Source organism: Elephantulus edwardii, unplaced genomic scaffold (assembly GCF_000299155.1).
Source record: "Elephantulus edwardii isolate Elephantulus edwardi_28Jun2011 unplaced genomic scaffold, EleEdw1.0 scaffold00180, whole genome shotgun sequence".
NCBI lineage: Eukaryota > Metazoa > Chordata > Mammalia > Macroscelidea > Macroscelididae > Elephantulus > Elephantulus edwardii.
In genome coordinates, this window is record NW_006399930.1 from 1,062,333 (window position 1) to 1,075,886 (window position 13,554).

General features: G+C 39.0%; 1 pseudogene; it reads left to right on the plus strand.

Annotated features, from left to right (window-relative positions):
• Window positions 1-5,774: 5,774 nt before the first annotated feature.
• LOC102865190 lies at window positions 5,775-6,335 on the plus strand (annotated as a pseudogene).
• Window positions 6,336-13,554: the final 7,219 nt, after the last annotated feature.

Genomic DNA, 13,554 nt, shown 5'->3' on the forward strand with positions numbered 1-13,554 from the left:
ATTATGCTTAGTGAAATATCTCAGTCACAAAAGGACAAATACTGCATGGTGCCACTGTTGTAGAATGGGACTGACATCAGAGTTTGGGTAAGACTGAGAAAAACTGGATAAATTATGTATACGGCATTGAAACAGATGAGGGAGAGAACAATTTTAAAGCAATATATGATAGGGCATTATGGTTATCACAAGAATCCAGAATTAAGTTTGCATAGGGAGTGTACTCAGGACAGTGGTGGGGGGTGGTGGTGCAGGGGGGTTGTATACCACTGAAAGAATTTTTCTTCTACTTTTCAAAGAGAGGAGCGAACCTGGGGCGGGGGGTGGGGAGAGGGGTGGACAGGGAGAAAAGTGCAACAATGAATGAATGGAAATTCAAAATCTCTGTAAATGTTCATTAAAATTAATAAAATTAAATTTAAAAGAATTTTAAAAGGACCCACACAGTTCAAACCTGCGCTGTTCAAGGATCAATTGTATTGACCTCACTAGTAAAATTTCCCCTTCATATTTATGTTCAACTACACCCAACATGATCTATCCTGTTCTCAATATCTAGTGTTCCTTTCTCAGAGCCAACCTCTTCTTTCAAATACATCACTGCCTCAAACAGATATCCAATTTCAAACTTTAATCTATCTTCATCCTTATCCTTACCTCTCGTGTAACTTTTTCTAATTGTTTTAAATTCTCCCTTTTCCAACAGAATTGAAAGTTGAACAATGAATAAGGAAGGCCAAAGAAAACTTGATGCCTTTGAATTATGGTGTTGGCATAGTACTGGATATCCCAAGGGCTGGAAAAAAAAATAACAAGTCTGTCTTATGGGAAGTACGGACATGGTACTTCTTAGAGGCAAGGGTGATGAAACTTCATCTCACATATTTGGGACATATTAGAAGGAAATAGGCCTGAGGGGAAAAAAGATTTTGGAAAACAGCAGAGGGTCGCTAAAAGAGAAGAAGACTCTCACTGACATTAATTAACAGAGTAGTTATAACAATGGGTGTCAGCATGACAGAGATAATGAATATGGTGAAAATGGGGCAAAGTTTCAATCTGTTGTTCATAGGGTTAATATGAATTCACTTGACTCAATGTCATCTAATAACAACACATATGTCTATAGAATTCCATGGTATGAACAGTTTAGTATATAGCTACTAATCAAAAGGCTAGGAGTTCCAATCTACCCTGAGTCTTCTCAGGTAAAAGATATAGCAATACATTCCTGTTAAAATTAAAGTCAAGAAAAACCTACTGTGCAGTATGGGGTAACTGTAAGTAAAAAAGAACCTGTTATTGTTGTAGTTGTTGTTGTTGTTGCTATGTGACATCGACCCTATGTACAACAGCTCTGAACCCTGCTCTATCTTGAGCCACCCTCATTGTCTCTGACACACCTACATTCATTAGCCCAATCACTGAGTCAATCCATCTCATCCAGGGTTTTCCTCACTTGTGCTGGCACTTCACCCTTACAAGCATGATGTCCCTCTCCAAGGACTGGTCCCTTTTTGCAACATGCCCCTTGTTTATCAGACAAAGCTTCAGAATCCTTGACTCCAAGCAGCAGCCTGGTTTTACCCTCTCCAGGACAAACCTATTTGTTCTCCTAGCAGTCCATGGTATATTCAATACTCTTATCCAGCACCACAACTCAAAGATATTCATTCTTCTTCTAACATCCTTAGCCATTGTCCAGATTTCTGATGTATAGCAAGTAATTGCTAAGACCATGGCCTGAATCAGGCACACCTTAGTCTCTAGAGTGACATCATTGCTCTTCAGTCTAGGTGGCATTCATTAACAACATGTCTATCTTCTTTTACCCCATTTACACATTAATTCTACTTTCTATGCTTTTCAATCTCTTGTGAAACAAAATACTTTAGTCTGTTCTGGCATTTCAAGCTTCATTTCTAAAATAACTATAGCTAAGAAACAAAAAATAATCCCAGCAGGAATAGCACAATTCAACAGGGCAGCAAACATCAAATGTTGGTGATGTTATAGAAATATCAGAATTCTTAGTCACTGCTAGTGGGAGTGTAAAATGATATAACCACTGTGGAAGGTGGCCTGACAGTTTCTCAAAAAGTCAGAAATAGAAATAACATTTTTCCAAGCTATCCCACTACTGGGAATAAGCAGTAAAGAAATCAGATCTATTACTCAAACAGATGTATTCACATGCATGTTCATTGTACCAGTATTTACAATAGTGAAGATGAAAGCAGCCCAATTTCCATCAACAAATGAATGGATATTAAAACGGTGGTACATTCACACAAGGGAATATAATGCAACACTAAAAAATCAATTACCTTGTAAAGTACAACACATGAGTGAGCTAGAAGACAATATGCTGAGTGAAATATCTCAGTCACAAAAGGTCAAAAACTGCATAACACTGCTGTTATAAAATAAGACTGACATGGAGGTTGAAGAGAGAATAGAAAAAGAATAGATAGATAATGAACAATGCATTTTAAATGATGAAGGGAAGAATTGTCTGGAAGGACCATAAGATTAGGCAATTCACACACACACACATAGACAACAATCTGGAACAAGAGGTGCATTACAAAGTAGACTCAGGGAGAGCAAAAGAGGGGAAGAGAGGAAAAGGCGCAGCAAGGAATGAATAGAAACCCAACCTTTTTGCAAACTTTTGCTAAAATCACAATAACAAAATGTTTAAAGAAGAAAAAAAGTAATGTAAAGGACAGTAACGATTAATTTTTTTTTAAGTGTCAACTTGGATAGATTGCAATGCACTGTTTGCTTAAGTGTGAGTCTAGACTATGTTATAAAGGAGTTATGTTGTTGTTGGTTGTTGTCAGTTGCAATCAAGTTAGCTCCAATTCATGCCAACCATATGTAACATAATGAAGTGTCATCCAGAGCTGACTCATTTGCATGATCATTTATATGTTTTAGTCCACTCTTAAGCTACATTAGTCCATCTTTCATTCTCACCCACCCTCCACTTTACTGAACAGTGAAGTAATTCTCACTTGTTATTGTTTACCATTGAGTCGGAACCAACCTATAGCCAGTAGCAGACGGGTTTTAGAAGCAGTTAATCACAAGGGAGTAGATTGCACCTCCTTCTCCTACAGAGGAGCTGGTGGTAGCCTCAAACTGAACGCCTTCAAGATTGCAGCACAACTTGTTGCCACTAGGTCATCAACTGGTTGTGACTCATAGCAGCCCTCAACTGAGCTTCTGAAGTTGTAAATTGCAATGAGAGGAAATTGTCCGTCTTTCTCCCATGGAGCTGCTGGTGGATTCGAACTACAGGAGACACAGTTTTAGATTTGCAGTGCCACACCTCATGGAATTCACAGTCAATTAATTACATAAGAGTAAATGAATTGGTTTTAAGTAAATCAGATTGTGTGCTTGTTTATTGTTAGATGCCATAAAGTTAACTATGATTCACAGTGGCCCTAGGAACAGCAGCTCTGAATCTTGCCCTATCCTGTACCATCCTCACAATCTCTGACATGCACAAGCCAGTGTGTCAATATATTTCCTTGAGGGTCATGCTCTGTTATTCTGATTCCTCTGTCTTCTGTCTTTCCCTGTATAATATCATTTTTTTTTTTTTTTTTGAAAACAGGTCCCTCTTGACAACATGCATTTTACCATCTTTGCCTTTTAGGGACAATTTTTTGGTTGCACTTCCTCCAAGACATATGTACTTGTCCTTTTGACAGACTAGGGGATATTCAACCCAATTTTCCAATGCCACAGCTCTAGCACATATAACATGTATAACATATATAACAGCTTCATCCAATAAGTTAAAGGTCTTAAGAGCAAAAACAGGAGTTTTCCTAGGGAACGTTTTTGCTTACACAATATCCAAACTGAAAACCAAACCCATTTACTTGGAGACCACATTTGCTCCTGAAATTTAGACAAGTTACTTAACTTTCCTGGGGGTACTGAATTGTGTGTGAGTAACCAGGCTTCAGTCACTAGGCTTACCCCTATAAATCTCCTGTACATCCAGAATAAGAGGATTTAGATATTTCAGAATATCCCTTTAAATGTGTTTCCTTGTTTCTGTCTGGTAATAACAGCTACTCACTAATAAAGTGTTTGAGGACAATAAAGAATGCCATGTTTTTAAACAAATAATTCACAAATCACATATTTTTTGCAAACTGTGTATCTCTTTATTTGCTGGCTTCCTATGTGCGTTTTGTAGATTATATGTGGGCAGAGTTATATGTGTAAAATCTTTATATATGCAAAAATATGTAGACAAAACAGATTATGAGGAAAATATTCACAGAAGGCAGATCTCTTCTTGACTGACTGATAATGTCTCCCAAGATCTTATTTCTGTGGATGCCACTCCTCCTTCCAAGCTTGTTTTAGTAGGGGAGTTCCACCCGACTCTCTGTCTGCATTGGGTAACCAGCCATTAATGCATTTGACACATCAGTGTCACAGTGTTCAGCCTCACAGCAACCACAAGTGACTGCTGTATGGCAACTTGTACACCAGGGCTATATGACCTAGAGGAATGTCTGAACAAAAACAATGAAAGACAGGCCCGAGGACCGCAGATTAAAAGTCAATCCACAATACTTACTCGTAATTTAGGACTCCATTTCCTCTTCTGTATAAGAAAATCCATTCTATCTACCTCACATGATAAGTTAGAGGATTAAACAATGTAGACAATATTTTATCAGGGTCAGTATATAGAGTCTTCTTAATGGATCTCAGTGAACTATGGGTTAGTTCAAACTTGACAGTAAGTACGTGACAATCACACTGTTTTATCTACTCCTATTCAAAGGAACTCTGGCAGCTTAGTGAGTAAGGAATTGCACTGCCAGCCTAAGAGCAGGCAGCTCAAATCTGTTCCATGGGAGAAAGAGTTGCAGTCTTGCTCCTCTTCTCCCCTTCCATTGCAGTTTACCTGCCCTGAAAATCCTCTGAAGGATCAGCTACAAGTTGATTCCAGCTCAAGGGCAATGAGCAAGTGAGTGCTATTCAATACTGTGACACAAGATATAACTACTATCAGAGTAATTTTCATTATTTAAACACTGGAGCAACGTATTTGAGTTAGTAGTTGAATGAATGATTTCCCATCTTCCAAATGCCAAAGAGTTTTTATCAGTCATAGCTGTTGTTATGTGCCATCATAACTGACTCATAGCTGACCCTCTAGTGAATATTCAGAGGCTGTCAATTCCTCTGGTGGAGATTATTTATCTTTCTCCCTTAAAGAAGCTGGTGAATTCAAACTGTCTTTGGGGTGACAGTACAATTTCTTAACCACTAGGCCACCTTATCTCCTTATAAATAATATCACAAAAACCAAGAATTATTTCTATAGAATAGAAGCCTTACTAGATTTAATATTGTATTCTTAGCAAGGTTCCCCGTTTACATCAAATTTCAATTAAAATATTTGCATAAATATAGATTACCTTTAAAGCACATATTAATCAGAAATATAGAGCTGTATCTTTTTTTCAAAGGTTTATCTTTGAATAATTGTATATATCTTCTAAAGTCAGAAAATACATTCACAGACAATTTTGCTATCTGGCTATCAGATTTAACAATTTAAAAAATGCTTATTTTAAACTAATCCATTTTCAAATTATTTTTTAATCTCAATAAAGAAACTCTTCAAATTAATTTAAATAATGATAGCTTGGTATTCTCGGGCCGCCAGCCAGGCCGGGACGTCACGTGGCCGAGCAGCGCCCAGGGCGCGGAGCCGCGGGCAGCTTGGCATGGACCCGCAGGCCACCGGGGCCCAGGTGCTGGGGTCGGCAGAGCTGCCGAGGGACTCGCCGCTGCCGGGCGCGCGGGAGGCAGCCCTCAGTTTGGGGATTGGCCTTGCCATATCCACCCACTCTCATCAGAAGGAGGGCGAGACTGAGATGGTTCTGGATCGACAAGCCAGCGGAGCACAGAGCATCCCTAATGATATTCCTCTCCATGATGAGGGTGCCCCTTCTGATGAGGAAGGCTTTCCTCTGGATGGTGAGGATTCTGATAGGGAGCCCAATGCCTGGGCGCTGCCTGGAGGGGTTTCCAGTGGCCTGCCTGAGGAAGAGACGGCTGGCCTTTTCCATGAGGACTGGGATTTGGAGTTGAAAAGCGATCAAGGGAATCCCTATGATGCTGATGACATCCAAGGGAGCCTCTCTCAAGAGATCAAGCCGTGGGTCTGCTGTGCCCCGCAAGGAGACATGGTCTATGACCCCAGCTGGCACCATCTACCTCCACTGATACCCCATTATTCCAAGATGGTCTTTGAGACAGGACAGTTTGATGATGCTGAAGATTGAGCATGGAGCTGTTCATTCTGCCTTGTGGCTGGGAGGGAGCTGCCATGTGCAGGTTTCTTTCCCCGCCCTCCTGTCAGCTGTCAGATGTGGGGAAGCGTTTTTGGTGGTTCCCCGGGTCTGAGGTGCACAGACTGGTGTTAAGTACAGTCCCCACTGTTGTTCCTTGTTCTTTTCTTGTTCATTGTTAATGTTCTTTGTGGGCTCCTTCTTGGAATGTATGTGTTTGCGTCCAGAGGAGGAGTTGTGTTCTTTATAAATAAAAGTAGAAAAATTTAAAAAAGAAATAATAATAGCTTAAAGTGATATCATGTTGAACACTTGATTACTCATATTTCTTATAGCAATCCTACTTAAGTATCATCAAAGACATGTTAAATAACTTAGTTTTATTAAAGGACAGTAAAGTAGGAAAAGGTGGTAGAAACAAAAATACTTTGGTAAATGGAAAATGGGATGAATAAATCATACCTGACTTAACCAAGAGGAGTTGGTTAAGTCTTGTCGCACTTCAAAAAGAGAGGAGAGAGAGAGAGAATATGAATGAATTCCTATATTGTTAGCGGCCATCAAGTCTCTCCAGCACAGTCACATTCAGACCCTTCATCATCTTCACAGTTTCCAGCATACTTGAGTTCATCATTGTTGCTGTGCTGTCAACCCATCAAACTAAGGGTCTCCCACATTTGCCTCATCATATGTCCAAAGCAAGTGAGTCAGAGAATGTGCTGTTGTCACGCATCAGTTTTTTACTGACTAATTTTTAAAAGTATATGTATGGCCAGAACTTTCTTTCTCATCTGTCTTTGTCTGAAAGCTCTTTTGAAAGCTGTCTACCATGAATTATCCTGCCAATAAGTAAAATACCTAGCAGACCCCTAGTGATGCAAATTGACACAGTGTCTGTAGCAATGGACTGAAGTACATAAGAGACGATAAAAGATGGCACAGGATAGGACAGGATTGGGGTCTGTTGTCCACAGAGTTGCCATGAGTTATACTCAAGTTGATGGCACCCAACAGCAACAACATACTTTCCAGGATTACAATTACATGTAAGACACTATAGTACAATAAATTGACAAGCAGGCAGAAACCAAGAACTTCCCAAAAACTGAAAGTATAGAAAATGTTTAAATTGGTGTTTTGATTATTTGTCAATGTGTCAACTTGGCTAACTATGGTAACTACGTGTTTGGTTACATTTGGTCTCATTAACTGTTTAAGTGTGATTAGATCAGATGGCCTTAACTATGTTATCCTTGACAGCAAGTACTAAGCCTCATTTAATAAACTGAAGATCTTAAGAGAATGGAAAATTTTCTGTAGGGGAGAATTCTGCTTGTATACTATAAATAGACATTCGCCATAATTCCTCTTATTCCTTCATCTCCTGATGCTGATTTTGGGGTACGCACTGCTGCTTCTCCAGCCCATTACCCTGTCTGCAGATTGCGGACTTGTACATCTCCAATCACATGAGCCAGTAACTCAGACCTTGCTCTTTATATACTTATCCTTGACATCCACAACACATTCTGTGATGTAGAACACTATACAGTTTGGATGTTGTGTGAATACTACTTTATATAAAGGAAGTCTCCACACAGTTTGTAGTTAAAATTCCATAAAATTATATTGAAATGTTATGGAGTCCACCAGAGCCTAGGAACTGTATCAAATGGCTACAGGAGGTAAGTCTTATTGAGTACAGGGCACACAGGATGCTGGGGTAGGCAGAGGCTGTAACGATAGATTCAGTACTTCGTACACACTGAGGAGAGGGATGACACATGGAGAACAGAGAGGACCGGGATACTGGAGGTGGTCTGCCAGCCACCGTGCTGCCAGCCACCCTGTAGGCGCAGCCACATCCTGATCCCACTAGTGAAAGGCTAAGCAGTTGCTTCACAGTGTGGGGAGCAGGAGGGGGGTGGGTGTATGAATGAAGAAATTTCCATGAGTGAAGGAAGGAGAAGGGGAAGAATTACATGTAAGAAGAGGTACTGTATGGATCTGAATGTACCTGCTGGTTCACTCTGGGGATTAAAGGTTTTTAAACCCAACTATTCAGGGGATTCCAGCCCCACTTCATATTTCTGAGACTATTTTTTACCAGGGAAGAGAGCTCATCTTTCTTAAATTGAGTAACTGGTGGAGATATATATATATGTAAAAGCAGGAGTGGCATCTACTTCCTAAACAACATGCCTGCCTCTGGAAACTATGAACTTTGTTGACAACTTCTGGTCTTTTGTTTATAGGGTTGTTATGAGTCCTACCTGACTCTGATGGCAATCAAAAACAAGGCCTTTTGTTTATAGGGTTACTATTCTCGGGTACTTAACAACAACAACATAGAACGATAAGCCAGGCCCTTATCTCCATTTCAGAGTTGTGTAAAGCAGCTGGACTCTGTACAAAGGTGCTCTTGTTTTGGTTGAGAATCTGTGTGGATTGTTTGATTGTTTTTATTTAAGTCTCTTGTTTAGAGTCAACAAGACTTCCTGGACGGCCCTTGTGCTTAAAAGTTGGGCTAAGGGATTAGATTTTAATCCCTTGTTACTATATTTTGGAGGAACATTCTTCTAAGTCATAAAGCACTTTTGTCAATTTGCTGCTGAGGTAATCTGGATTTACGTTAACACTGAACCTTGTGTCATTGGGGACTCAAATGCCATAATGAAACAACAGTGCCATAGGTGTATTGTGATGCTGAACCTTGTGCCATGGCCGTGGGTGTGGGGGGGTGGTTGTCAAATGCCATAACAAGCCACCCATGGTAGACAGTTTGGTAGAGCTCCCAGTTTAAGACAGATTTAGAAGCAGGAGTCATATCCACTTCTAAAACACTGGAAACTCTGTGATCTTGGAGAAATTCACAATAGTTATAGAGAGGCTTCAGGGCTTTTGTTCATAGGGTCGCTAAGAGTCCTTCTTGACTAGATTGCATAGACAATAACAATAACAAATAGAGATAAAGATGATAGAGATAGAGGTGATAGATAGATAGATAGATAGATAGATAGATAGATAGATAGATAGATATAAAGAGAAATAGAGATGAGGAGGAGGAGAAAGGGAGAGAGAAAGCTCTGGTAGCTTTAGTGGTAAGGAGTTGCGCTGACAATGCAGTCTCCCATTTCAAATTCACCATCTGCTCCCTGGGAGAAAGATAGGTACTCTCCTCCCACGCAATTTATTGCCTCAGAAACCTCACTGGAGTATCAGCTATGAGTTCATTCCAACTCAAAGATAAGTAACAACATATACATATAAAGCCAATTGTCATACACTTGATTATGCTTCATAGTGAACCTATGGAAAGGTTAGAACGTCTTCGAATAGGATCTCCAAGGTTGCAAATCTTTCAAATTGCACTTTTTTTCCCTCTTAGATCAGCTGATAGTTAATACATTGACCTGTAGGTTAGAAGCTGAGTAATTAACCACAGTTTCACCAGAGAGATGTCTGTGTGAGATTCTTTTTAATAAGGTTGTAAGTATAAAGATCATTGAAAAGTCAACCTAATTCATGAAGAAGTAAAGCCAGAGTGCTCCTTATGCTAAAAAAATAGTGCCATATTATCTCACATCAATGTGGGTGTGTCATTAAAAGTGGCTGTTACTTGAAAGACAACATCATGCTGGGAAATATCGAGGGTCCTCTAAGGAGAGGAAGACCCTCAACAAGATTAATTGACAAAGTGACTGCAACAATTAGTTTAAGTACATCTTAGTTTATAAGGATGGAGCAGGATCTCATAAGGCTTTGATTTATTGTACACAGGATTGCTATGTATCAGAATTTACTTTACTACAGCCAGTAACAACTATCAAAAAAAATACTTTAATTTAAATTTACCAAGATTGGTGTTTTGGTTTTTGTGCTAGATTCTTAGCTTTATGGTTACTTTTGGGCTTATTATCTGCTTATCTGGTACAGAAATAATGATTGGTTTTGTGGTGGTGGTGTTAATATGTCCCATAGCATCGACTATGGCTCATAGAGACCGTAGGAACAACAGCTCTGAACTTTGCTCTATTCTGATCCAGTCTCACTGTCTCTGACACACCCAACTCCATTGCCAGAGTCACCGTCTCAACCCACCTTTTCCATGAACTTCCTCTCTTGTGCTGAACCTCCACCCTTTCAAGCATGATGTACTTCTCTGAGGACTATTCCCTCTTTTTAACATCCAAAGTATGCGCGACAGCATTTCAAAATCCTTGTCTCTAGGAGCAATCTGGTTTCACTCTCTTCAGAATAGATCTGTTTGCTTCCTTGACAGTCCGTGGTATGTTCAGTACTCTCCTCCAGCACCACAACTCAAAAGGCATCACTTTTTCAAATGTCATCCAGCTCTCAGACGCGTAGCAAACAATTGAGAAGACCATGGCCCAGATGAGGTTTACCTTATCCTCTAGACTGACATAGTTTCTTGTTAGCACTCTGGATAGTTCCTTGACAGCAGATCTTCCATGTGCAACTCATCTTTTTATTTCCTGATTGGTGTAAAAGATATTGATTATGGACCCACGCAAGATGAAATCATTAAAAACTTAAATCTTTTCTCCATCTCATTTGCCTGGTCATGAGGACCTTTTTTTTCTTGATTTTGAGATGAAATACATATTGAAGGCTGTAGACTTTGATCTTCTGAAGCAAATCCTTCAAGTCCTCTTCAGTGTTGGAGTTGAAGTACTTCCTAAAGAGGATCAGAAACTGCAACCTTCAGAATGGATTACATCTCAACATCAAGAATATAAAAGTTCTTACAGCTAGTGCAGTAGGCATCATCATGATAGATGAAGAAAGGATTGCAGCTGTCAATGATTTAATTTTACTTGGGTCCACAATCAACATCCATGGTAGCAGCAGGCAAGAAAGAAAAAGATTTGTTGCATTAGGAAAATATGCTGTGAAGGTCCTCTGTGAAGTGCTAAAGAGTAAGACCATCATTTAAAGATTAAGATGCACCTGGTCCAAGTTATACTGTTTTATACGCATCGGAGAGTTAGACCATAAATAAGGATGACAGAAGAAGAATCAATTCTTTTGAATTGTGCTTTTGATGAAAAGTATTTAACACCCCATGAATTTCCTAAAGAACAAACATATATATCTTGGAGGTAGTGCAAACAGAGTGCTTCTTGGCGGCAAGGATGGTGAAGTTTTATCTCACATACTGTGGGGATGTTGTAAGGGGGGCTATTCCTTGGGAAAAGACTTTATGCAGGGAATAGTAGAGAGTCATCAAAATATAGGAAAATATCCAAGGGCATATATTGATGAGAAATTGTAACAATTGGCTTGAGCATGGATGGGGAAGATTGTGATGATGACGCAGGATAAGGCAAAGTTAAGATCAGTTGTTCATAGAGTTACTGAGTCATAAAGTACAGAAGATCACCTAACAACAGCTACTGGTTATGTCTTAGCTAAGGAAACTCATATTTTCAAAAGGAACTATATTCATTAATACTGAGGTTCAAGTCCAAAATACATCTTGAGAGGGACATGTTGTAATCCCTAACAAACCATATGTACTCTAAGGTGCATTTTAACTCTTATGTTTTAAAAATTATTATGAACATTTTCTTCCAAAAATCAATCCCTAAGGAAAATTAATTTTTTGCTGAATACTCTTGAGGACATGGGTAGGTTGGGCCATACTTCTCATCCTTGTAATTCCCTGAGTCCTTTCCCTTTCATTGTCTCATGTTTTTGTTGATGTCAGGGTTCTGATTGGAGATCTTAAGCTGCAATCTCTACAGACTTTCCAGATGTTGACATATTAAGCAAATGTATTCTTTGTGGGAGCAGTTACTGCTGTGGGAAGAGAAATCTTGGAAGGAAAGTCCAGTTGCAGCCTGATATAATTGAGGTAGTAAATATCATGGGAACAAGGATTGATGTTGGACAGGCTCCACCATAAGGAGGTTAAGGAGGTGCACAGTTACAGGAGAACTGGAAAGGAAGCAGAGAAAAATAAGGCGAAACATATGAAACAGTAATAGGCGGAGGAAGAAGAGAGGATGCCAAGAAATACAGCCATATAAACAACTAACCATTGCTTTTCATTTGGGGACTGTTCAAGTATGAGTGTTGATGTGTGTGTGTGTGTGTGTGTGTGTGTGTGTGTGTGTCTGTGTGTGTGTATCTCTGTGTGTGTGTGTGTGTGTGTGTGTCTGTGTGTGTGAGAGAGAGAGAAGAAAAGCTCAGAAAGTTACTACTTCTTGAATAAAATTATCATAAGTTATTCTCATAATCTTTCAGCTTTTAAGATAATTTCGCATTGTCCTAAAAATGTTTGCATTTCACTTTGATTTTTAAAACATGAGCTGTTAAATTACAACTTTTCCCCAAGTTAATCTTTTTGCTTTCCCTTAATATGTAATTTTTTGTATCCAATATAAAAACTTTCTCTAGCCTCACAGAAGCAGTAAACAAATGAAGAGACTAAAGAGTCTGAGGTTTCTTTTGTCTGCTCAAGTTTAATCCATTAAGTACATTTATTTGCCTTTCTCCAATAGTTACCTCTTTGACAAATTACCAGTTTTAGAAGAATGTGAATAAACTTGCTTCTTTCTAATTCTCTACCCTAGAAAATCTTGGTACATACTAACACTCTGTATTATTTTTTTATTTACCATTTGGATAATGTCAAAGTTGTTTTTGCTTTGTTTTAGTATGTTTATACATTATACTATTCAGTAATGTTTAGACCTCATGATATTATTGTAACTATCCACACTGATGAATCAGTAACAGTGCATACAAATTGTTTACTAGTCACAATGTCCTATTTATCAAATGGTCCAGAGAGTTCTTCTATACCATCTTTCCTGTCTTTCTAAGTATAGCAATTCCTCCACAAACAGATGGCAATAGAAGCACCATTGGGCACGGAAATCTATCCAAAGTTTTAAGCATGAAATGACCCTCAGGCTAACAGCAGAAGGAAAAAGAATAGGAGGCCTGGCTATTTTCAAAGGAAAGGAAGGACTAACTGCCCTTTCTTGTAGTTTGGGGAAACACTCAGTAAATCAGGCAAATAAAATTGGTGAATTGAGAAGGAATTCATTTTATGTATAGAATTGTGTTACGATTACCACAAAGGCAAATTGGGTTCTTAAATATTGTGATATGCTAAAAATAATGATAGGACATTGTCTTTAATGCTATAGTGTTTTATTGAAATGGAAATTAATGTATCATT